Source organism: Triticum aestivum, chromosome 1B (assembly GCF_018294505.1).
Source record: "Triticum aestivum cultivar Chinese Spring chromosome 1B, IWGSC CS RefSeq v2.1, whole genome shotgun sequence".
NCBI classification, from domain to species: Eukaryota; Viridiplantae; Streptophyta; class Magnoliopsida; order Poales; family Poaceae; genus Triticum; species Triticum aestivum.
The window spans coordinates 647,456,617-647,483,994 of record NC_057795.1 but is presented as its reverse complement, the minus strand read 5'-3'; the positions used below and the strand labels follow the sequence as shown (position 1 = coordinate 647,483,994).

Here is a 27,378-nt window from a genome sequence, read left to right as displayed (position 1 = left end):
TGCATAGATTACTCCAATCTCACGATAATCCACAAGTTGAATACGAAAACATATATCAAGTGAATCAATAGAACACCCCATTGTCACCACGGGTATCCACATGCAAGACATACATCAAGTGTTCTCAAACCCAAAAGGTATTCAATCCGATAATAGTGAAACATCAAAGGTAAAAACTCAATTCATCACAACAAGATAGAGATGGAGAAACACCATATGATCCAACTATATTAACAAAGCTTGCGGTCATCAAGATCATGCCAAATCAAGAACACAAGAGAGAGAGAGAGAGAGAGAGAGAGATCAAACACATAGCTAGTGCTACATACCCTCAGCCCCGAGGGTGAACTACTCCCTCCTCGTCATGGTGGCCATCGGGATGATAAAGATGGCCTTCGGTGATGATTTCCCCCTCGAGCAGAGTGCCAAAGCAGACCTCCAGCTGAGATCGCTTCGGTACAGAGGCTTGCAGCGGCGGAGCGAAAATTCTAGGCTGCTTTCTAGGGTTTTTGGTATTTATAGAAATTTTTGGCATTGGTTTCACGTCAAGGGGGCCCACGAGGGAGCGACAAGCTCGGTAGGCGCGCCTTGGGGGGTGCCCCCAGGCTTGTCGCTTCCTCGTGAGGCTCCTGGTCCTTCCTTGAAGCTTCGAGGGTCTCTTTTGGTCCATGAAAAATCATCGTAAATTTTTAGCCCATTCCGAGAGCTTTTATTTCTGCACAAAAAACACCAATGATAGTTCTGCTGAAAACAGTGTCAGTCCGGGTTAGTTCTAACCAAATCATACCAAAACCATATAAAATTGTTGTAAACATGGTATGAATATTTCATAAATTATAGATACATTGGAGATGTATCAAGCACAAAGAGAAGAAACTAAGCAATCATTGTAGTTGGGAAGCATTCTGACCAAAGCCTTTCCAGCGGAGATTAGAACCCCTCCCCACCCCCAAAGGACATGAGCTTCGGGATAAATCACTTCGTTGCTATTCCCCTTTGGTTAATCATATTACTTGACCATTCCTTGTTTAGTTGATATTGTTTATCTTTCTTGCTAGTTGTATCTAGTCAATTAGGGTGATTCGCTTATTTTTAGAGCACACATATTTCGGAATCCTAAACTTACCCAAAAAGGTTAACACTTTGTAGACACCTATTAAGCCCCTTCTAGTCGACACCCTTGATCCTTTACTGGACACATTTTTTCTTGAGTCTGTGCACACCTTACCAAGGATTATCACAATGAAATGTCTAAATCAATGGTATAGGTGACAAAACCCATCTATTATATCCATGTAGCTATTATGTGGTGCACACTGCAATATACTCTGCAGGTTGTAATTTAATTCACATCACCGTCGATCCCTTGCACCAAACCCATGATGCACGTGTCACTTTCTGGAGGGTATTGCTTTCGTGGCACGACATAAATCTTTTAGGTGCAAAATCTTTGTCGTCAATACACAACAATAAATCCTTACACATAATAAATCAACGATATGATTCTCAATATATACAGAAAGATACTAACAACTACTCTTACTCATACCGGGATATACATAGTGATCGATAAATTAAATAGGCATTATTAAGAGGAGTTATATATAAGAAAGTGAGACCGAGCTCGCCGAACAAAAATCGGTGCAGTGAGATCTAGTAACCTCTTCCATCTCCAATGGCCATGTTTGTGGGCGTCAACGCTATTGCCTATGCCGCGCTTGTCATCGCTACCGTCGAGACCACTCGTAAGCCCGGCTGTGCGAAGACGCTCAAAGACTTCGAGCACTCGCTCGATGCCTTTATGGAGTCTTGCGACTGCCCCGACGACATGTTCTCTGGCCTCGAACAGATCACCCACATCCACCTCGCAATCGCAAAAGATCTACAGGTTGCCGCCAACGCCGAGGAGAAAGAGGTGCATGAAGAGAAGGATACAATGGCCTCATCGCCGATGCCGGTGATGGTTGCGGCCTTCGAGGAAAAGTAGATCCATCAATCAATTGATACTGTGGCTTGTTGTTGTGATGTTAATTGGTTCTCTTGGTTATTATTCTAATCAGGTGAGTCATCTTGGGAATCAATAAAATGGTGAAAAGATTGGAGAACTAAATTAGTATATTCCTAAATGCAAATTAATTTTTCGCAGTTACTTCTTAGGGAAAATTTATCATGATGCTTTGATCATGATATTATTGTTTAATTATGGGCCAAGAGAACAATCTAAGTTAGAACCAAAGGCTCAAGCAGAGCTCAACTTTAAATTAATGAAACCACCACAACCAACACACACAAGTTTAGTTATTACATGTTCGCGGAACATACCAAAATGGGCACATGCGGCATCGACAAATCTCATATTCATAGGGGTTTGGGTTGTGAGTACATTAGTACGATCTTGTTAACCGTGAGCTCCAACGCTTGTATGTCCTTCATCTGCACCACCGGCTTCAATTGCTGCAAAAAGGGGATGATTTTGGACATACGATCAATAGATTGTTGAAGGATCACCCACTCAATTCTAAGTTGGTTCCTAAAGTTCCCCATCGACCAACATTGAGCCGAGAAACAAATCCAAAAAGTTGTTTGAGTTTTCATGAATTATTCATTCTTTAAAAAATATTGTTCAAGATTTCAAAATTAGTTCAAGCTTTTTTTTAAATGTTCAAAAAAAATTAAAATGTCTTCCTTTTTAAAAACTGTTCAAAAATTAAAAATATTCACAATTTCAAATAATGTTCACAAATTTCAAAGTTTGTTCACATTTTCAAAAAGTGTCCACAATTTCAAAAAAAATGAGTTTTCAAAAAATGTTCAGAATTTCTTATAATATTTTAAAATTTCAATATTTTATTCGTGTTTCCATTTTTCCCAAAATTATAAAATTGTTTACAACTTAAAATAATAATCAAATTTTCCATAACATGTTCAGGATTCGTGAACAATGCTTGAACTCATGAAATTTTCTAGAATCCATGAACATTTTTCAAAATTTTGCTCACTTTTTAAAATTCGTGAACAATGCTTGAACTCACGAAATTTTTTATAATCCATGAACATTTTTTAATGTTTGCTCACTTTTTAAAATTCATGACCAATTTTGAATTCTCAGACTTTTCTCTAATTCCCACTTATTTTGAATTCGGTAACATTTTTTGAATTCACGAACAATTTATGAAGTAACTAATATTTTGGATTGCATGAACATTTTTTGAATTCACGTTATTTTTTTAATTAACAAAAAATTATGTATTCTTGGGTTTTCTTGTCAAATTTAAATTAAACCGTCCGAAAAAAGCAAAAATGAGAAAAAACTAAAAAAAAATAGACATGAGCTTACTAGGCTAAGCCCATCTGCATTACCGACTCGGGCGACTTGACGCTTGTAGCTTGCAGTGAGCGATGCATATCACTCACCTCAGCCACACATATGTCTCACTTATAACGAGACGTACGGTATGTCTCGCGCCTGACTAAATGGCCGGCCCAGCGCCCGGGAGGCCACAGGTCACTGCCTTTTTTCCTCTTTTTTTGTCACACTTTTTGTTTTTGTTTTTTTTGCTTTATTTTTTATTTTTTATTATACTTCGAAATATTCCATATATTAGAACCACTTTACATAAAACGTTTAAAAATATTAACCAAGTATTTAAAAGTTATCAAATATGTACGCCAAATATACACAGTGATAGAATAGAAGTCCTGGAAATTGATATGGAGACATTAGCACACCAAGACACTCATGTGGGGACTAAGCAGGGGCCGCCTGAGGTTCGACCGGCCAAGGCTTGCTTGACTGGTTTGGGTGCAGATATGAAGGAGCAAACTGCTACTGGACAACCTGCAACTTTGGAACATAAGACACCAACAATGGCTCCACCGGTGGCGGTGGCTCGAGCAGCGAGAGACACTGCCGGTGCCAAGACTTATCCGAACGATGGGAGTGAGAATATAGAAGCAGAAACTAGTGCTGAACAAGAAGCCGAAGAGCCCGCGGCTACTGAAATGGAGAAGCTACGCCAAGAGAATGCTCTGATGAGAGGAGAGGTCAAGGACCTGCGTGATGAAGTGAATGTGTTGATCAAGCCGCTCGGTTCGGCTTCCAGCGCCCAATGCATGGATCGGCCTCCCGCTCCCTAGGCCCTCGTTTTCTTATGATGCTTACATGCTTTATCCATGTTATTATTTGCAGCGCTTGCTTGCGAAGATTAAACTTCTCCCAGAATATCCTGGCCATCGCTTAACTGAATATTAATCTTGGGGCGCCTGTCGTTCTTCAGAGGACAGCTTTAGTTGTTCTTCGGATGTCGAGGGCACGAGGTCCTGACAGTGCCGAAATATATAGCCGTATGCATATCCCTCCCAATCAAATCATCATAGGAGAGATGTAAGAGTGGTGGGGAGTATCTGGACTGCAGGTCGTGGGAGCTGCGACATAACGCCCTTGTCGACCATTCCTTTTGTTCAGAACTTTGTAACGAAGCTGATAACTATAATGGGTGATCCCAGCACCTAGCTTGGAAGATGATCATGTACTTGATCGTCTCATTCATGGTGGGCAGCCAAATTTTATGCGCAATTCAATGTCGAAGCCACGTTATTTCAGGTGGCCATTTTTACTTGCAGCTGTGTGCTGCACCCGGCACTGAATGAACAGCACAGCCAAGCGAACAATCTGACACATGTGCGTCCAGCTGATTTGTATACTTATTAATGATAACATGATATATGTGCAGTAGCAACTGGGTATGGACCTGTTTTTCTCTGGATGTTTGGTGATATATTCCAAAAGGATAAGATTGTGTCACTGACACCGAGTATCAAATCTCTAGTGATCTGCCACGTATGTAAAGAGGGTAAGGAAGATAATCGCCTTGCGTTGTTTGATTGCAGCCGCACGAGGAAAGTTTGGATGAAGGTGGGTGCCACTGACAGGATCAACCAAGCTGCAATTACTCACAGATCATTTTCAGCCATTTTGGAAGAACTAATCACAGCGGGATGGATGAATTCCAAATGTACCCGAACCATACTTCATCCATGGTTATTTTCACTTTTGGTTGCTGGTATTCGAGGTGGGCAAGAAGCCAAGCGTAGCTGCCTGGGTATGGCGGGGAACGAGGACGCCGACAACCTTGCCGAGCTCATCCCCTCGCTGCCTGTCGAGAAGCGGTTCCTGCTGCCGTTCGCCGGCTCGCAGAGGCGGCAGTACCGCGGGTACTGGCTCCCGGAGAGCAACCTGCTGGCCCTGGCGGCAGCCCGCCGCGGCTTCGAGGCCGAGCCCACGGACGTCTTCCTCGTGAGCTGCCCCAAGTCCGGCACCACGTGGCTCTCGGCGCTCGCCTTCGCCACCGTGCACCGCGGCGCGCACCCGCCGTCCCACCGCGACCACCCGCTGCGCCGCCAAAGCCCGCACGCCTGCGTCCTGTCCATCAAGACGGTCTTCCGGCAGCCGGACGACGTCGCGCGAGGCGTCCTCAAGGCCTACCCCTCCCCGCGCATCTTCTTCACCCACTTCCCGCTGTCCCTGCTGCCGGACCGCATCGCCGGAGACGGCTCCGGGTGCCGGATCGTGTACATCTGCCGGGAGCCAAGGACGTGGTGGTCTCCTGGTGGCGGTCATTGCGCGCGTGCGTTCCGGACGACCCCGAGGGGGCTCGGTTCGACGCGGTCTTCGATTTGTTCTGCCAGGGCCGCAACGGCGGGGGCCCTTGCTGGCGCAACGCCCTCGAGCATTGCCGAAGAAGGCCACGCAAGGTGCTGTTCCTCAGGTGCGAGGAGATGCTGCGAGAGCCGCAGGGCAATCTCAGGAGGCTGGCGGAGTTCCTGGGGTGCGCGTTCTCGGAGGCGGAGGAGAAGGCCGGCGTCGTGGACGCCATCTTGGAGCTCTGCGGCATGGAGAAGCTAATGGAGCCTGGGGTGAACCAGAGTGGTGAAAAGACGGGGGAGCATTCCTCCGTCAGGAAGGGGGTCGCCGACGACCGGAGCAACCACATGACGCCGGAGATGGCGGCAAGGCTCGATAAGATCGTCCAAGAGGCGCTGCACGGAACCGGATTTAGCTTTGGCATCCCCACGCCACAGTAACCATGTGTATGTGCGCTCGTATCGCCGGGTCTAAAGCAAAAGCTTCCAAAAAGAACTCCACTACAAATCTAATCGCAAACTAAATTTGTCATCATCACGGACCATGTGTATGTGCGCGCCAGGTCTAAAACAAAAGTTTTTTTATTTATTTTCAAAGCAAAAGTTCTAAAAAAGAACTCCACTAACAAATCTGATTTCAATTTTGTTTCAAACTAAATTTTCCATCATCACTGCAACGGAAATTGTTATTAAAAATATGTCAGATTTGCCATGTCAGAACAATTCAGATTTTAAGTGTTTTCGTAAAAAGTAGGATAAAGCTAAAAAAATTGTCTAAAGATTTGTAAGGGCATCTCCAACGGCTATCGTCCTTTCGCAGGGGACCAATCCGTGGACATAGATGCGGGAGCCGCCATCCAATGCTGCTCGCAGACATTTCAACCACTTTTTTAATTAACATGATGAAATTTATGCAAACACGGCGGATTTCATTAAAATTCAGATATAATTTGCAATAAAAGATCGATATTTTGATCGTTTAACTAAAAACTTATAAAAAAACCTAAACTCTATACGAAACGACGACCTCGTACGCGTGGCCGCCAGTCCTGTGGCACCGCCGTGGTCGTCCCTCCAGCAGCGCAAGACAACTATTCAATCAATCACACCAAGGCAACGAGTAAGCACGCAAAATCCAACCACTCTGACATTGCACTGCTGGACGTCATTGAAGTACAGAGCTGCCAGGCCGGTGCTGCAGCCGGCTCACGCGACGGGCATGTCCGACGTGCTCTTCATTGTTGTAGGTGTGGTCACCACGGTCGCTACACCGCATAGTAAGTTTCGAAGAAATGTATGAGCCAAACAAAATCTTACTCTGCTAAATTTAGAAACGATCAAATATTACTGCAGTACAAGTACTCCACTGAAGTTTATTCGGTCGTTTACTTCTCTATTTTTTAGGGATAGGCTAGAGATGCTCTAAAAATGACCATTAAGAGTTCTCATAAATTTATAGGTTTCAATCATCTTCTTCAACTTCATCGTCACTATCTCCATTAGTACATTGACGCAAAAGTAGGAGCATTTTCCTTGCTCTCTCTTGCCATGAGGAAAATGAGGTGTTCATCCTCATCTTCGGAGCAGTCGAACTTGAAAAAGGTGTGCATATGGCTAGCCCGGCGATCACAAAATTTTCACTAGAATCGGAGGCTTCAGTGCTGTACTCTTTGACAACAACGGCTTTGACGTGCTTGTCCATTTTTTGAGGATTGATTTCATTGTACTCCATTCATTCCTAAATATTTGTCTTTTTAGAGATTTTAAATGAACTAATCACATACAGATGTATATAGACATATTTTAAAGTGTAAATTCATTCATTTTTGTTTCGTATGTAGTCATTTGTTAAATCTCTAAAAAGACAAATATTTAGTAGCGGAGGGAATAGAAGATAATTTTCTAGAATATCTTTTCCTGTTTCTCTTCATTCTTGTCCTTAGTGATGATGCGAAACGCTGAAAAACAATCTGTGAAACCGTAACATCGGAGGCATTCCGGTGTCGGCCACATCGACAATCACGCACCAGTGACAGGTCATGGGATTTTTATTTCGTGCTACGTCTATACCTTGTTGTTTCCTTCCAACACACAGTAACCATGTGCAACAACTCGTTTGTTGTGCCCACTACTACTACTCCCTTTATTTCATAATATAGTACGCCCACGCTTCTCGAGATCGAGTGCAGCGGGAGCAAAAATTATACTACTGAATTTGAATTCAGTGGATTTGAATTCAGTGGGTATAATTTTTGCTCCCGCCGTAGTTGGGCTCGTTGGTTAAATTTATGGTCAAACTTATATCTCGGAAAGCGCGGGCGCACTACAGTGTAGAATGGAGGGAGTACTGCTCAAGAAAAAAAAACAGCACGCAGAAAATAGCTTGCCGTAAAAATACGCTATGAGCGTGCTATTAGCAAGTCATTGTGCATTGTTTTATTTAGCAAGGTAATTCTCTACACTTTAGAGTGCGTTATTTTTCTCAATGCACTTCTCCTCCTTTGTTATATATCGTTCTTTTATTTTCCTTTTCTTTTTTATTTTTATTTTTCATCTTTTATTTTTTTATCTTTCGTTTTTTATGTGAGCAACTTTTAGAAAATTTGAAATTTTTCTTCATATTCGCAAATTTCTTTTCAAAACACATAATATTTTTTCAAATTAATGAACCTTTTTAAAAACACATACCTTTTCAAATTAGTGTACTTTTTTGTGAATCCGCAAATATTTTTTCAAATTTGTGATTTTTTAGAAATCTGTGAACTTCTTCCAAATTCATGATATTTTGCCAAAATCCGAGATGTATTTTCTAATCCATGATATATTTTTTTCAAATCCATTAACCATTTCCAAATTCATGAACGTTTTTCTTCCAAAATTGATGAACCTTTTCCCAAATTTGGGAACATTTTTTCATATTGGTAAACATTTTTTAAAATTCTGAACTTTTTTTCCAATTCCATGAACTTTGTTTCAAAACCGGTGAACTCTTCCCAAATTCCTTCTTTTAACCATGCAATATTTTTCAATCCATAATTTTTTATAAAAAATTAAAGAACTGTTTTTCAAATTTGGAAACATTTTCCTAATTTGTGATTTCTTTTTAAATTCATGATTTTTTCAAATCAGCGAACTTTTTTGAAAACCATGTACTTTTTTCAAATTGGCAAAAAAATCAAAATTGATGAATTCTTTTCAAATTGGTGAACATTTTTTCAAAATCCATGAACTTTTTTGAATTCATGATTTTTTTTAATACATGAACTTTTTTGAATTCGCGAACTATCCTGACGAGCAATTGTTGGGTGCTTTTCACGAGCAAGCGATAGGTTTCTTTTTTGGACGAGCGAGCGACTTGTTTTTTTTTTTACGAACGAGCGAGCAAGGTACTCACTCGCGCAGCTGGGACAGCCCACTGTTTTTCAAAAAAAAAAAAAAAAAACTGTGACAGCCCACCCGAGGGGAAGCGTGGGTGCTGCTTTTGTTACCTGGCGCTAAAAGCACTGACTAGGAGTTTAATAAAAGCGCTGCTCACTCGCTTTTCTTCAAATTTCCGATATGAAAGGTTTTATATTTCCTTACAGAGGGAGTACTAGGCGATGAGCCATTCTAGTATGCTAGATTTGATGTTAATGTAGTACAATTGTTTAATTCTGAAATAAAGTAGTCTAAATAGGTATTTCGAATGAATGTCTGTGGGGAAAAAATGTGTTCAATGTTTTTAAGAGATCAAATTTAGGGACTCTGATAGATGAGAACAAATGCAACCCCATACGAAATTTGACTTTTTAAGATAGGGAGGAGATTTCGAGCTTTTAGAACAGGAATCTGCTGGATATTTTTAACCGTTGCATTGATGGTGTGGACTGGACAACCAACTCTTATGCACAATTCAACGTGGAAGCCCCCATCTTAGGTGGAGGAGTAGCCGTTTCCACTTCCAAAAAAAAAAAAAAGACCAACCCAAGGGCTAAATCCTCGTTGGCATTTATTTATAGAAGAAACTCTGCGAGCACCACGCGTTTAAGCCGGGACTTGAACTCGGGTGGGCTGGCAGCAACCTCAGCTGCCCAGCCAACGGGTCGACGCCCCGTCCTCGCCGTTTCCACTTCAGGGTCTGCATGTGCTGCACCTGGTTTGGAGCTCTGAAAGAACGCAACCAAGCCAACAGTCTCACCGGCCGACTGTACTTGACGATTATCATAATATGTATCGAGAACTGTCATGTTCATTGTCAGCGGCTTTGAAGATAATACAGCGACAACAGCTGATATGCTACAGGAGGATCAGGCAAGCGCTGGGCAGGCCAGGCCCAAGAGGAGAGCCCAGGCTCCAGCGAGAGTGTGCGGCCCGGAATGGGCCCGCTAGTCAGTACTTATATACTACTGTAATGGTCTGTAACGGGTGGCTGGCGGCTTCGGCCGAGGAAGGATAGGATAGTTGGCGTGTGCGAGTTGCCTGTAATCCCCTTCTTCTCCAATTCAAATTACATGAACTCAGTTGAGATCTGAGCAAAGCCTTGGCTAATTCGAGAGAATCAAGCTCGTGCTTACAATTGGCATCAGAGCCTTAGATCCTGGCGCCGCCAGTCCCACCCCACCACCCACACGCAACGAGATTCGCGGCCCGACGCCGCCGGGAAGTAATGGAGAGCATGTCGCCGGCGACGAAGGCGGTGTACGAATTTCTCAAGGCCGACTTGGCGGAGACCCCCGACGCTCGTTTCAAGCGACAAGACGAAGCATCAGCCAAGTCGCTGCGCTCCATCGTGGGCGATCTGACGGCGCGCATCGACGACCCCAAGATGTCGATCGGCGTCGACATGGATGAACTCCGCGCGGGCCTGGATCGACTGCCGACGGGCCCGAATTCGTCCCAGACGGGGCGACCTCCACCGACAGAGCAGGGCGCGGCCAGCAACGGCGACACGCCACCGGAGGGGAGCCGCAGGATTTCGTCAGCCAAGGAAAAGGACCACGTTCCCTACGTTCCGCCACCAGCCAGAGGTACGAGATCAGATCACAACTCTGCATTCAGTTCGAGATTAGCGGAATTGCAACGAGAAAATTCTGATTCCTACGGTTTTGCTCCTCGCATCGACCTTCCCCGCTTTGACGACTCCAATCCGAGGCTCTGGCAAACTAGATGCGAAGACTATTTCAGTATGAGTGGCACACCGCGGCAGCTTTGGGTTCAGCTTGCATCTACCTTGTTCGAAGGACCTGCAGCTCGATGGTTGGAATCGGTTCAGCGTCGTGCGCCAAACGCACCATGGGAGGATTTCTGTAGGTTGCTACAGTGTAGATTCGGACGAAACCAACACCAGGCGTTAGTACGCAAATTTCACAGTATATCCCAAACGGGTTCAGTGAAAGACTATGTGGAACAATTTGCAGAGCTCTATGATCAGCTGTCTGCATACGAAGCGGTACCTGAGTCGGTGCACTATGTCACCAAATTCATCGACGGCTTATCTTCTTCGGTCAGGGTGATGGTTGCACTACAGCAGCCGGCAGATTTGGACGCAACTTATGAGTTGGCCCTGTTACACGAATCCCTAACCAGTTCATCTTCTCAACAGCATCAGATCGTTCGACGACAACACTACCCACAGTCTGCATCGACTGCAAAATCAACGGTGAGCAAAACAACGGAAGATAGAAGGAACGTGGTAGATGTGCAGAAACAGAAACTGGGTGAGGATAAATGGGAAGCTTTGAGATCTTACCGTAAGGCTAAGGGGCTGTGTTTTATGTGTGGCGAGAAATGGAGCCGTGACCATCAATGCAAGCAGTCAGTGTCACTTCATGTGGTACAAGAGATAGTAGAATTTTTTTTCCGTGTACATCTTCAGAGGAGTTTGGTTCGGATGAAGATGAAGAGGTCAATTTAATGGCCATTTCTGAGGCAGCTGAAGGAAGAACAGCTCGTAGTAAGGCTTTCCAATTAGTGGTCATACTCCAGGGACAGCAGAAAACCTTCCTGGTGGATTCTGGCAGTACCCACTCCTTTGTGGATACTACTACAGCGAACGTACTGACAGGAGTGCAGGCTTGTTCAGCGATGAAGGTCAGGGTAGCAAATGGAGAGATAATGAGTTGTTCCAGTGTTATGCCCAATTGCAAATGGTCAGTGCAAGGTGTTCAGTTTGAGCATGATCCCAAAATTTTACCCCTTAGCTGCTATGATGGAATACTGGGAATGGATTGGTTGGCTAAACACAGTCCAATGACTGTAGATTGAGAACAACAATGGATGTCCTTTCCTCTGCATGGTAAAACGGTAACCATCCAAGGAGCTACACCTGTGGAATTTGCTTACACTATTATAGAGTTATCTATAGTCACTAATGATAATGCACAAACTGTGTTGCCAGAAATTCAGGAATTACTAGAGGAGTATAAGGATGTTTTTGCTATTCCAACTGGGTTACCACCAGAGAGAGCCTGTGATCATTCTATCCCTCTTATTCCAGGTGCTAGACCATTTTCACACCGGCCATACAGGCTTGCACCAGAACTTAAGGATGAGGTGGAAAAGCAGATACAAGAGGTGCTGGATTCTGGTGTCATCAGAAGGAGTAACAGTCCCTTTTCCTCTCCCATTCTCCTAGTTAAAAAGAAGGACCACACCTGGAGGTTGGTGGTGGATTACAGGCATCTCAATGCTCTCACCATCAAGGGAAATTACCCTATGCTTGTGATAGATGAGCTTCTTGATGAATTACATGGAGCACATTGGTTTACAAAGTTGGATCTTAGGGCAGGATACCACCAAATAAGGTTATCCCCTGGAGAAGAATATAAGACAGCCTTTCAAACTCATCATGGTCATTTTGAGTTCCTAGTTGTGGGTTTTGGTCTGACAGGAGCTCCAAACACCTTCCAAGGAGCTATTAAGGTATCCTTGTCTGAAGAACCTGACATGCTTAGGAATTTTGTTATTGCATTCTTTGATGACATACTGATTTTCAGTAAAACATTGAAACAGCGCCTTGAACATGTCAGAAGGGTTTTGGCAGTTTTGAGAAGAGATAAATGGTATGTAAAACTGTCCAAGTGTGAATTTGCTTCTCAAAAACTGCTCTACTTGGGTCACATAATCAGCAAGGATGGTGTTTCCACCAATCCTGAGAAAATCAGTACCATTGAGCAGTGGCCACAACCTGAATCTGTGAAAGAGGTCAGGAGCTTCCTAGGGTTTGCTGGGTACTATAGGAAGTTCATTCGCCATTTTGGAATTATTGCCAAACCACTGACTAATTTATTACACAAGGGTTCTGTGTTTGTCTGGACCAGTGTTGAGGATACAACATTCCAAACACTGAAGCAGGCCCTGGTTACTGCCCCTGTTTTGGCTCTACCCAACTTCCAGCAACCTTTTACTATAGAGACAGATGCCAGTGATTGTGGAATTGGAGCAGTTTTATCTCAGGAAGGGCACCCTGTGGCATTTGTCAGCAAGGCTCTAGGACCCAAAAATCAGACACTGTCGGTTTATGAAAAAGAGTTCCTGGCGATTCTGTTAGCAGTTGAACAGTGGCGCTCATATCTTCAGCTAAAAGAGTTCAACATCATCATTGATCAAAAAGCCTTGGTCAGTCTAACTGAACAGCGTTTGCATACAGCCTGGCAGCAAAAAGCCCTAACAAAGTTGTTCGGTCTCGATTACAAAATCATTTACAGGAAAGGAACAGAAAACAAGGTTGCTGATGCATTATCCAGGCGCCCTCATTTGTCAGGGGACTGCTATGCTCTGTCAGCGGTGCAACCAGCTTGGGTGCAGGAAATAATGGACAGTTATGAGTCAGATCCTCATGTTACAGCAATTTTACAGAAGCTAGCAATTGATCCTTTAGCTGTTCCTAATTTTACATTGCAAGGGGGGCTACTCCGTTTCAAGAAGAGGTTGTGGGTTGGATCAAATGAGCAACTGCAACGTAAGATTGTTGACAGTTTGCATGCTAGCTCGGCCGGGGGTCACTCGGGGTTTCCAGTAACTTATCGCAGAATTTCCCAGTTGTTTCACTGGAAGAAAATGAAGCAGATGGTCAAGGAGATGTTACAGCAGTGTCAAATCTGTCAACTGGCCAAACCTGACAGAGTTCCTTACCCTGGTCTACTGCAACCTTTACCTATTCCTTCACAACCTTGGTAGATGATGACGATGGATTTCATCGAAGGTTTGCCAGTGTCACAGCATCATAATTGCATTCTGGTGGTAGTGGATAAACTGACAAAATATGGACACTTTATTGCTCTCAAACACCCTTACACTGCTGTCACAGTGGCCGAGTCGTTTCTGGACCGTGTGTATCGTCTCCATGGACTTCCCGTCTCCCTAGTTTCTGATCGTGATCCTGTTTTCACCAGCTTGTTTTGGAAGGAGGTATGCAACAGAACAGGTATCAAACTGCGCATGAGCTCGGGCCAACATCCTCAGACTGACGGGCAAATGGAGCGCGTGAATCAACAGGTGGAAGGATATCTCAGGTGTTTTATTAGTGCTCATCCGCATCGTTGGTTCAATTGGCTTCCACTCTGTGAGTTGTGGTACAATTCAAACTGGCATTCTTCCACTGGTCGTACACCGTTTGAACTAGTCTATGGGCATCCACCCCGTTATTTTGGTTTATCCCCTGTCGATGCTATCAGCAATTCCGACGCTCAACAATGGCTGCGTGACAGACATGTCGTTATGGAATCAGTCAAGCAACATTTACTTCGCATGCAGCAGCGGATAAAAGTTCAGGCTGATAAACACAGGACAGAAAGAAGTTTTGAGGTGGGCGAAACAGTTTTTCTCAAGATGCAGCCGTATATTCAGTCATCTATTGCCCCGCGCGCAAACCACAAGTTGGCTTTCAAATATTTTGGCCCTTTTGAAATCCTAGCGCGGATCGGCGCGGTGGCTTACAGGCTGAAGTTACCAGACAACTGCAGAGTTCACCCAGTTTTCCATGTTTCCTTGCTCAAGCGACATATCAAACCAAACCATCAGGTACTGCCAGTTCTTCCATTGTCAGCGGCTAACCTGCAGGTTCCGGCGTGTTTCCTGGATCGTCGACTGATTTCACGAGGGAACAAGACGGTGGCTCAAGTTCTGGTCAAATGGAGCCATTCCCCAAGCTCCTTGGCAACTTTGGAAGATCAGGATATGCTGAAGCAGCAGTTCCCTCGCGCACCGGCTTGGGGGTAAGCCGTTTTCTCTCCGGGGGGGATTGTCAGCGGCTCTGAAGATAATACAGCGACAACAGCTGATACGCTACAGGAGGATCAGGCAAGCGCTGGGCAGGCCAGGCCCAAGAGGAGAGCCCAGGCTCCAGCGAGAGTGTGCGGCCCGGAATGGGCCCGCTAGTCAATACTTATATACTACTGTAATGGTCTGTAACGGGTGGCTGGCGGCTTCGGCCGAGGAAGGATAGGATAGTTGGCGTGTGCGAGTTGCCTGTAATCCCCTTCTTCTCCAATTCAAACTACATGAACTCAGTTGAGATCTGAGCAAATCCCTGGCTAATTCGAGAGAATCAAGCTCGTGCTTACATTCATCTAGTGTGTCAGAGGTACTAGAATAATCCTCACTGCTTGTGTGTACATGGATATATGAACTCGTTGTGTGCTTTCTCTTGGATCTTAGGTGATATATTCCACAAGGGTAGATAAGATTGTGTCTCTGCTCTACTCAGCATGTACTTGTGTGTACTATTCACCTACCAATTAAGTGACAACTAGGAACCAGATTCCATAGTGTGTGCGTCCTTCAGGTTAACAGCTATGCCCTCTACGCAAATTAATTGAAGCCTGTAATTAACTTAACTCAGAACATACATCATTAGTGGATATTCTTTATGGGATTCTCCAGCTAATGAGTTTGTGCCTCGAGGTCTCGTGACTTTTGTAAGTTGCGACCATATCCCTTTTATTCTAGGGTCGACACTGTACGTACCAAACATGTGGTGGTGTGGCCGTCTGCACTGGAGTCAATGGATGATTCGCTGGAAAAGAAGAGGACCGCCGCTCCGACTGCTCTGTTCATCATGCGCCATGTGCGTCCCTTCCAAGTTCCAATCCACTATCTCATCCGAGTCATCTCCAGCTTGCCAACCGTACGTACGTGGCGTTGCCCTTTCGGGAACTTGCAGCGAAGTGCATATATATATGCATGAAAGTGCAGCTAGGGATAAGACATGCTACCTGACTAAATTTCGCAATCTGCGGTACAGCTTCGTTCGATCAGCATGCAGGCCTACGGAGACAAGACAATATATAGGAGAACGTGTCTAATATAGGCAGGCATAACTACGAACGGAAAAGTATCTATAGCCACTAATCTCATCCCTCAAACGTCCCTGGATGCGCCTATAGCTAACCCTGCCCCTCAAATGTCTGTAGACGCCGTTATAGCTAACCCTGCTCCTCAAACGTCCGTTGACGTGCCTATAGCTAATTCTACCCCTTAACTGCGTCTGTGGATAGTCCTGATTTTTTGTTTCTACCACCGGTGTCTCATTTAGCAAACCCTAAATCCATATAATCACATGTATCATAAAGGGTAGCGATCTGCGCCGGCGCACCGGCCCAATCGTTGGGCCGGTCAAGCCCCAGCCGTCTGATCCGCGAGCTCGAGCCGTCAGATCTGTTCCTCGTGCCTCCTTCCCCCGCGTTGACTTCTTCTTCCTCTTCTTCTTCTTCACCGCGCCCGCACCCCAGCCGCTCCTGCCGCCGGCGACTGCCCCCTCGCCTGGACCTCCTCCCCCTAGTCCCACGCTGCTGGATGCGCTCGTTGTCCATGTCGCCGTCGCAGCATCCGTACTCGCCCCCTGGTCCAGCAGAAAGCCCGTCGCCCCCTCGTAGCAAAAAATGGCGCCGTCTTGAAGCACACCGGCACCCCCTGTCGTTGCAGCACCTAGCAGCCGCCATCGTCGCTGCACTGTCGTGTCGCCGACGCAGCTCTCAACGTCGCCGCTCACTGCCATTGGCGAGTCAGGTTGAAGCTTTTCTCTATGCCTGTTGAAGCTTTTCTCGCGGATTGAAGCTTTCCACCGTGCCAATTGAAGCTTTTTTCACCTGAGCTTGAAGCTTTTTTCACAAAGGGTTGCAGCTTTTTACTCTGCGGTTGCAACAAAAACACAGAGAGGCTCCATGGTCGTCGTCGAGGAGGATTTTCTCAATCTCTGTTTTGAAGCTTTTTCATCTGCGGGTTGAAGCTTTTTGTCAAAACGGTTGTGCTTTTTGTGTCCATGGTTGTAGCACGGGAAAACGTCGTTTGCAACTCTCTCAGTACCGCGGTTGCAGCTCCTCCCCGTGGCCATGGTTGTAGCACGGGCACCTCGGTCCTCCCCGCGTTTGGCCTGTAGCCGGTTGCAGTGAAGAGGGAAGAGAGGAGGAGGAACGGGAGGAGAGGGAGAAGGAAGAAGGGTAGCTGTTGGTGCCGCGAGGGGACGGTAGCTCGGAAGAACGCCGGCGAGGCGGGATCTGCAAGGTGGGAAGAGAGAGAAGACGAGCAGTTGAAGAGAAAGCTGGAAGGGGATAAGGCCATGTGATTGGGACCCACCACTCCACGTGTCGCGACTTAACTTGCTGCAGCGCGCGCGTGGACGAGACCGGCGGAACGGTTCGGCCGGTGCCCCGGCCAGAAACGATTCCCTATCATAAACTACCTCTACGACCCCGCACAGAGCGTCCGGCTACTACATCAGTACGGTCTACAAAAGATGGCATATTCTACATATATAGTATGCTATGTACAAATATCATACAGACTTGCCCTTGCCAGCGCCGGCGTGTCTGCAACGACGGGCCTCGTCCTCCCATTCCTTTTGCTTCTCATAGTAGGCACGCCGGTCCCTATAACACTCATACACCTCCACATCGATGATGGGGTGGAAGACGGATCTCAAACCTCCAGGTCTAGCGGAGCCAAGCGTCAATTATACCGACACAACGGATTCCCGTCAGACCGAATCCAACCTCGGTCGGCCGCACTCCTCCTGGGAGCGACGGAGGGCCATGCGGACGGCCATAGCCTCCTCGTACCTGCATGGGACGATGCCCTAGTTGACGAATCGGGAGTGGTCGAAGTCAGATCCGCTGCCCGTCATGCCGAAGATCACCGGAAGGGAGATTAGGGGCGGAGTGAAGTGGCTATAGTTTGGTCTGGGACACAGATGGAAACAAATATATGTGAAGTTGGGGTTGACGGGGCCGGCTCCGACAATCCGACATGGCGGGCGCGTTCGGGCCTCCTCATATGCGCCTCAAACTTGGACTCGATATAAGGGGTGTCTGCCAGTCTAGGCCTTATATAGAACCAATACGAGGGGCCCATCTTGGTCAAGATTATGTGACCGGATTCTGCCCAGTGTAAGGGGGTTTAGGGAGAGTGAATTGCAAGAAACAACCACATTTTGGGCTTCATCTGCGGAAAACCACTAGGTCGCTAATCATTTGCAAAAATCACCGCGTATTCAGCAAACCTTTTGCAAAAAAGCACTGATCAGGTGATTTAGTCTATTTAACCACTTTCTGACAAGTGAGGCCGGAATGTAAGGAGCTGATTTGGCAACAAATTGACATATACCTCCCTGGATCTTAAAAAAAAGCAATCAAGCCCCCCCTCCCCCTCCCCCCACGGAGGGCATCTCCGTCCTCGCTCCACCCTCGCCGGGAATGATCGTGGCGCTGCGCGCCTGTACGAGCTCAAAACCGGCTTGTACAGGGGAGCTTGTTCCCGGCGGCGGATCCGGCTTCGGCCAGCGTCCTGGAGAGAGAGAGAGAGAGAGAGAGAGAGAGAGAGAGAGAGATAGAGAGGGGGGAGCCGCATGAGAGACAGGGGAGGAAGGAGAGGGAGAAGGGGCCGCGGTGGTGCCGGTGAACTGGCGGCGGCGAGCTGTGGGGAAGTCCGGTCAGAGCGGCGTGAGGCTCGGTGGCGCGTGCGCACGGGGCTGCGGGGCTGCGGGGCTCTCCTGCGGGCGTGGACGCTCCGCTGCGGCTGCGCAAGCAAGGGCAGAGTGGGGTGTAGGAGGAGGGGAGGAGGCGCCGGAGACGGGCGGAGCCGCCGGCAGCGGCGGCCTAGCGCATGGAGGTTGGCCCGCATCCACAGCGTCGAGCGGCGCTGGGCTTCCCTTGTAGAAGACCGAGGCGCGATCATGGCATCCCAGCGGGCGCCGCAGTGGCTTGAAGGCCGAGCTCCCGGCGGCCGCCTTCGCGCAGTCCATGCCGCGGACGCTGCACAGGAGCTACGGCTCCCCGACGACGACAGTGCGCTGCTGGCCCTCGTGGTTGCGGAGATGGCCGTCGGCCGGTGTGCCCACCCGCTGCTACACAGACTCCTCCTCGTCTCCACGACCGCCCGGTCGGCGGGCGTCTTCCGGTGGCGGCGACGGGAGTCGGGCTCTGCCGGGCATGGTCCAGGGGGTTGATTGCTTTTTAAAAATCTACTAGGGGTCTGTGTGTGATTATTTTGCCAACTCAGCTCCTTACAGTCCGGCCCCACATGTTAGAAAGTGATTAATGGGCTAAATCACGTGTTCAGTGCAAACTGTAAAATGTTTACTGGATGTGCGGTGTTTTTTGCAAATGATTAACGACGTGGTGGTTTTTCACAGATGAAGCCCCAAATGTGGTGTTTTTTTGTAATTTTCACTCGGTTTAGGGAACTCGGCTGTTAGATGCTCTAGTTATCTAGTTATAAGAGGCTAAGAGGAGGCTAAGAGCTACGACTGCTAGCTAGGCACCGTGTTCCATTCGATCGGTTAAGTCGCATGGAGAACACGTACAGTACAGTCCACGGGGTAGAACAAAGCAGTTTTAGCAGTTGGAATTCATTCCAGCATGGCATGGCATGGCATGGATGCTACGCTCATGACCGGCGCCGCATATAGGAGAACCAAAACTCCAAAAGCTTATCAGACATCTGTGGGTGGAACACCTATGACGAATTATGGCGGTCGATGCATAGGACTGAGCCAATGATGAAAGAGTGATCATCATCATATTAGCCAGACAGATGATGAGCGCATGCAGATGCAGCGAGCGACGTAGTACCAAAAAGCATGCATACACGGCCCCCCGGACAGACAGGCATGCAATCTGTTAGGGAAAATCTATAGATTCTGCAGTACTGACAGGCAAGCAAAGCTCTGTCTTGCAATAGTTTTCTCAGGCCATGGTCAATCTTTTGCTATGAAGCACCGATACGGCGACATCGATACGGTGATACGGATACGGGGATACGGGATACGGCAATTTCTGAAAGCAGCAATACGGCGATACGGCGAGTATATATAAATAATTAATAAAATGTCATATTATTATGAAGACAATGAATTGAATGCCTGAGATGAGATCAAAATACAACCCATTTGTTGCATCCATGCCTATTTCTCGATGACTGAATGAGTGACTGATCATCACTTTACTCAATCCTCGCCTCCTGGATGACTGAATCATCATCAATTTACTCAGCAGTGAGCAAGCACGCACACATAAACAACAACCACGCATGCATGGTGGAAATAAGCACACACAGCTAGCACGCCCAGGCGGCGGCAACGAGCGACTCCAGGCGGCTGCGGCGACGAGAGACTGAAGTCGTCTGCAACGATGTGCTCGCCCGACGATCCAGTCTACCGCCCTAGCGAATTGGGTACGCTGGCTGTTTAGGGTTACGAGTGGGCTCGTACTGGGCTTCCCGTGTCCCCGACGTGTCGGCGCCGTCCTGGCGGCCGTATCAGCATTTTTTCGTTGTTTTTAAATCGAAAAACGAGATACTCCATGGATACGCGTATCGATGGCGTATCGGACGTATCGGAGTATCGGCGACGTATTATACGCCGATACACAGCTTCTGGACGTATCGGTGCTTCATAGATCTTTTGAACCCTTGGATTTTGATCCATCTTTTCCTTTATCCTCTCCGCGGATGCTCGTCGCTGGCGGCTCTGTCATCACCTTTGGTGAAATAAACTGAGTCTATCAGGCCTGGCCGCATGTCATCACAAATCGGGCCAGTTGGCCTCGGTGCTGCCGGCCACCACGACCGATCGAGCAGCAAGAGTGCGATCGTGGGTCTGCGAGTGCGCGAGCGCGCCCACTGCACCAGTGCACCACTGCACGGCGGTCTCGGCGTCTCGCGCGGACGCGGTAGCATCCCTGCATTCAGGTTCGTGGAGAGAAAGCGAAGATATTTTGACCGCGATAATCCTACACCTACGTAGCTTTACGAAACGTTCTACGTAACCTTCCCAATAACTCTCTCGCCCCCCCCTGATTTTCAGGTGGGCGGGGGCCCCTTCCTCCCCCTTCTCCAATCACAATTGTCCATGTGGCAGGTTACGTAAAACACGTAAAATTCTTTACGTGGATGTAGCATTACTCTTTTGACCGGAGCATACATGATTGTGTTTACGGCCACGGGCTAACAGAAACCCGGCCCTGATCGGTAGTAAATGACAAATGCACGTGGGACCGTATGTGCAGTTCGACCACCGGATCACACGGCGGGATGGATCGATTCGACGGGAGGCTGCCAGCTCATCTTCAAACGCGGACCCTCAAAACACTCTCAAATATTCGAACCGAGGTCATACAACAAGTTACCTCATCGATTCATGGCGTGTTCTCTTGTTCAAAATCCTGCAAACCCGATACAAATTATAGAAGGTTTGCGGGCATTCGGACCAGGGCTGGGCCCACAAATGTGCAAAGTGTGCGGCCCGCACATGGTCCATAATTGTGTGGGGTGGGGGGGGGAGGGGGGAGGGGGGGGTCCAAATTTGTAGATAGGCCCATGTATATTCATAGGCACTGGGCCGTGGGTCCTCCTAGGCGTTGAGCCGAGCATCAGTTAGACATTTGACTATCGCTGGGTAACCATGTCGGAAACCGTGTAGGTGCATCGAGACGGCAACAGACATCGATCGCATCCAGAGGCAGGCGAGGCGGCATCCAGACCATCAAAATTGACTGCATCCAGAACCGGCGACAGGCGACACGGCAACAGGCGGGGCAACGAGCCTGTCGCTTCCGATTGACTTTGTCTGATCAACATGTTTCTCTCACCAAAACAGGTAACCCGCTCACACTGGCTTGTCCTCATGATTAACTTCGGCTTCTACGGTCCTACTCCAAATTCCTAGATCCTACTTAACTTTTGTCAGGGATTATTACTTTGTTAGAAATCGGTTGTTGCCTCCTCGGTCAAAGATCACAGTATAGCAATTGAATCAGACATGACACAAATCAAGTATATGATTTTCTTTTATGTATCCAATTGTTATGTCTGAAATTATACCATATTACATTATAAATTACTCGTTATTTCGCTTTTTCTGGTGAGATAGGGCCCATTTTTTTTAATTTTGCACAGGACCCATATTTGGACTGCCACGCGTCTGACCGGCACCTCCCACTCCAAAGCCCTCTCTACCCGAAAAAACCCTCTCAAAACGAAGCGGTTGCAGTTCAACCACCCGATCACACAGCGGGATGGATCGATCCGACCCGGACCCGGCGGGCTCAACTCAACACAGCTAAGCCAGCGCGCTAACTATAAGTTGCTCGCTATCTAGCTGGCCATATTCTCCTACCCTTTTGTCCATCGATGATCACGTACTGCACACACACCTACTGATATTTTAGAACACATAGCTACCAGTGGCTCTAATAAGGTTTAAAAACATTGGTTGCGTCATCTCGGTATTACATGTACCATGCACGTATGCTCCACGTAACCTAACACTGTGTAGCTACTTGGCCGCGCCGTGGTTTAGCGCGCTATTTGGCAGATTGGTGCACGCTCGCCGTCCAGTTGACGTCTGCATGGTTAATTGCATGTGTTTGTCAAAGGGAGGCAGGTGAAAGTGAAAGCGACAACCAGCAACGGGTTACCACATCTCAATTTCTCTTCTCTCACGTATGTGGAGAAGCAACTGTTACGTGTACGGCCCCGTTACGGCCGACATGGTTTGTGTGGGCCAAGCCAGGCCGGCACGCGAGCCGGCCAATGACTGATGCAGTGAAAATAACGTTACATGATCGGTACGCAGACGTGTCATCTGGTGATGTGACGCGCCAGCCGGCCACCTGTTCTGTATGAGGTGCTACGTAGCGAAATGGCTTCACACACGACACGGACTGCACGATCTACGAACGATACACAGTGTGCATGCATCAGCTAACAGAAAAACCAACTCCCTCCTGCATGTGCGTGCGCTGTTGTGCTGCCACATGAGATCGTGCACACGTCGGTTGCAATTTCATCGTGTGTAGTCTCTGCATGCATCAGCGCGAGGAAACGTGTGTGCCATCGAGCTGCCACGTACGTGGCGAGCAAGGATGACAGCAGGGCCAGTTCGTCCGCAATGCGCATTGCTAGCATAGGCGATTTTGTTATGGTACGTGTAAAAGTATGATTAGCAGGTTCAACAGATCAATGTTCGCGCGCATAATGGTAACAAAAACCAATCAGTGGCACGTAATCAGGGGCGCACGTGTGAATGTGCTGGTTCCGTATACATGCACCGGCGTCTGTGTTTACCGGCCAGAAGAATTGGAGCTGTTGCGAATCAACCTGTGGTTGAGTTGGTTATGTGGACAGTGGTATCCTCAACCCATCAGGGTTCAAATCCTGTTGCTCGCATTATTTCTGAATTTATTTTAGAATTTCCGGCGATGCGCTTTCAGTGGGAGGAGACGTTCCCGTCGACGACGAGTGTCTGTATTGATGCTCAAAAAGAATTGGAGCTGTTCGCCCTGCCCTGATTGGGGATTTTGGAATCGTCCACCAAAGGTTCGTTGCTCTATACTCGCGTATCTCGGCTGAAATCGGCGCCGCGGGCATATATGCCCTCCGTACCAACTCAATCAAACAATCTTGCACCTTGGAGACGAACTAGCAAAATATTCATGTGTTGCTATGAGATGAAACAATATTTAAAAAGTGATGATGTGTGACCGATTGTCCTACTATTATTCTCGAAGGCATGGTCGGAGCCCTCGACCGTTGTCGCTTGGCCGTCCTCGAGCGCGCGACCGTTTACCTTGGCCTCGACAGTAATTAGTATACAATGCACAGTAGCATCATACATGTAACGTCAACTATAAATATCCATGCGTTGCTATGAGATGAAACAATATTTAAAGAGTGATGATATGTGACCGATTGTCCTACTGTTGTTCTCGGAGGCAAGGTCGGAGCCCTCTACGGTTATCGATTGGTCGTCCTCGAGCACGCAACCATCGACCTTGGACTCAACAGTAATTAGTATGCAACAATCGCAGCGAATGCACAATACCATTGTACATGTACCATCAACTACAAATGGAAGACATGAAAAAATGTTCGTTGGTAGTCGTAGCTGTTGTTGGAGTGATGTTGTTGTTGATGATGTCGGTGACGACCTTATACAGACGACATTCAAGACGACGACGAGACTACTGCGTGGCAGTCTGGGTGTAGGACTGCTCCTGCTAGTAATTGCCGCATTGGGTGGGATCCGAGTCTTCCACCTACCCGTCCTCGTAGCCACCTCCTCCTCCTCCTTCGCCTTCGCCGTGGATGATGTCGAGCATCTCTCTGTCCTTGTCGTCGTATGCCGGCTCCCCGCTCTAGGCATTATGGCGAACAGGCTGCGAGCACCCTGTTCTTGAGCTTCTCCTCCTTTGCGGCCTTCGCTTTGACAGGGCAAATTTGCCGCGTAGCCGAGCTGGTCTTCCGTGCGAGCGTGATGCTCGGATCCTCCGGCACCTCCGCCGCCTCCATCTTCGGTAGGTTCTCCGACGGTTCCATGCTTCATCGGTGGAAGGAAAGAGAGGGTGGGTGAAAAGAGCGGGAATTGGACGGAGAGCGGCGGAGGAAGAAAAAGGGGAGTGGAGGATTTTGGCGCAGAAACTATGAGTTGTTATAAAAGCGCAGGCTCTGATGAAGTCATGTACCTAGGGTAGGGTCATGAACCTGTCCAAGGTACCCTCCCCAAGGACATCTTTTAGAAGAAGCCGTCTTCCAGTCGACCAAGAGGAACTACACTCGACGGACTAGAAGACACTCGACAAACCTGAAGACACTCGACCATGAAGACTCACTCGGCCACCAGGAGTTCAAGATCCACTCTGTGTCCAAACGGTCTGTAATTAAGTAGTCTTTATGGTCATGATGACACTTTATGTAAGGCGTTACCAGTAACGCCAGACCTTAATGTACTTTAACCCTCCGCTACGTGGGCTGGCTGGGGTCTTGGCGCCCTCTATATAAGCCACCCCCCTCCACTGGTAGAAGGGTTCGCACCCCTGTAACTCTCACACACATAATCCAGTCGACCGCCTCCGGGCTCCGAGACGTAGGGCTGTTACTTCCTCCGAGAAGGGCCTGAACTCGTAAAACACTTGTGTGCACAACTGCTCCATAGCTAGGATCTTGCCTCTCCATACCTACCCCCTATTCTACTGTCAGACTTAGAACCACGACAGTTGGCGCCCACCGTGGGGCAGGTGTCTTAGCGACTTGTTGGAGAAGTTGCAATCTTTTCAATTCCCATCATCATGGTTTCAGGTGGACTTTTGGTTGAGGGCCGCGAGATCCGTCTCGGCGCGCTCACATTCGTCGCCGACGACTCTGCCTGGCTGCAGGAGGCTCCGCTCGACGTGGATGCGCTCCCAGTCCGCGGAGCTACGCACTTTTGAGCATGCGTCCGCGGCGTCCTTCTGCGGCAACCGTCGACTCAGTATCGGCCGGTTTTCGTGTCATCCTCCCTCCCAGCTTCCCGCCGGCGTAAGCGCTCCGGTCGGCCGAGGCTTCAGTGGTGGGTGAGGCACGCAGTGGCTCGCCAGTCGACCACTGCCCAAGTCGCGGCAATCCAGCCCGACGAATCTCTCTACGGCCTGTTCGACCTGTCGACTGGCTCCGCAGAGACTGCATCCGAGTGCGACAGCAGTGATCTGGCGGCAGAGGTCTTGATGGTCAATGGGCCGCACGTTCCCCCCGGCTTTCCTGGCACCGAGGGAGGCACGGCGGAGGCGATCCGTCGCACGACCATGAGGAGTACCGCCCCGAGCCCCTCGACTCGCAGCAGAGGGAAGAGCTTCGCCGCCGGAACATGGATGCGCTTCATACTCCGATCATTGGAGAAACCCCTGAGGCTCGCGCCTTAGAGGACGCGCGCTTGGCCAACCTGGCTGAGCGCACTCGACTGGAGAACCTTCAGCGGGCACTCGATGAGCGCGCGCGGCAACGGATTCCAGACTCCAGACGACGCCAACTCTTTAAACCTCCGACTCAGGTATACCGCACTCCGATCCAGAATTTGGCAGCTGCAACCCATATAGCAGAGTCGATTCAGCCTTCCCAGTCAGAGGCTGGCAGAGGCTTGATGCAGATCAGGGATTTGCTCCGGGCAGCAGGAGATCAGAATTCGGCTGTGTCGCAGTCACGGAATAGGATTCATAGCAGATCCGTGGCGGCGAATACAGTCCAGTCGGCTCATAGCCCCAGATCACCCCCGAGGCGTGAAGGGCATGTCGACCGGCACGATCAGTACAGGAACTATGAGCAGTATGATCACTGATTCGATTGCAACGATTGACGTCGAGTGCCCACTCCTTCCCCGAGGGGTGGATCATATATGCCTCGACAGCAGGATGACAGACGCCAGCACAGTGGCGGGCGAAGAATTCCAGTCGACCCCAGGGAACCAGGCTTTGATGCGAGATCCATCATCGTTCAAGGTCTGGTCGACCGGAACATAGCCCACAGAGAGGGTAATGACAGAGATGTACCCACCAGCAGCCGAGTGCACGTCTCCGGACCAGAGTGTTTCAGCAGAGCCATCAGAGCCGCGGTGATTCCTCCCAACTTCAGGTTGGCGACTGGAGTCAGCAAGTTCAACGGTGAGTCCAAGCCTAATACTTGGCTTGAGGACTACCAAGTGGCTGTTCAGATCGGCGGCGGAAATGACGAGGTGGCCATGAAGCATCTGTCTCTCATGTTGGAAGGGTCAGCCAGGGCATGGCTGAATCAGTTGACACCCAGCAGCATCTACACGTGGGAGGACCTCTACCGAGTGTTTGTCAGGACGTTCGAAGGAACGTGCAAACGACCGGCGGGACTGACAGAGCTGCAATCTTGTGTGCAGAAGTCGAATAAGACTCTCAGGGATTACATCCAGAGATGGATCACACTGCATCACACAGTAGAGAATGTATCTGATCACCAGGCAGTTTGTGCCTTCAAGGAGGGCGTAAAGTACAGAGAGCTAAGCCTGAAATTCGGTCGAACCGGAGACATGTCTCTGAGTCGAATGATGGAAATAGCAACCAAATATGCCAATGGTGAGGAAGAGGATCGGCTCCGGAAAGGCAAGCACAAGTCAGTCGCCCAGGACACCGGAGGCGGAAATTCCAGTCGGAAGCAAAAGCGTAAAGCCGAGCCAGCCGCTCCTGGAGAAGCCTTGGCCCTGAATCAATGAAAGTTCAAAGGGAACCCCAAGGGGCCTTGGAACCCCAAGAAAGTAAAAGATAAAGAAGGAAATGACGTGATGGATTTACCATGTCACATCCACACCAAGAAAGACGAAGAGGGTAATTTCATTTACCCAAAGCATACCACTCGACAGTGTCGACTCCTGATACAGCAGTTCCAAGGGAAGCAGCCCAAGGACAAAGAAAAAGAGACGGACAAGGTTGAGGACAAGGAGGATAGTGACGAGGAATATCCGCAGCTCAATTCAACCTTGATGATTTT

At 48.3% G+C, this 27,378-nt stretch overlaps 1 pseudogene; it reads left to right on the top strand.

Annotated features, from left to right (window-relative positions):
- The first annotated feature begins 5,025 nt into the window (after positions 1-5,025).
- LOC123098433 (cytosolic sulfotransferase 5-like) lies at positions 5,026-6,134 on the top strand (annotated as a pseudogene).
- Positions 6,135-27,378: the final 21,244 nt, after the last annotated feature.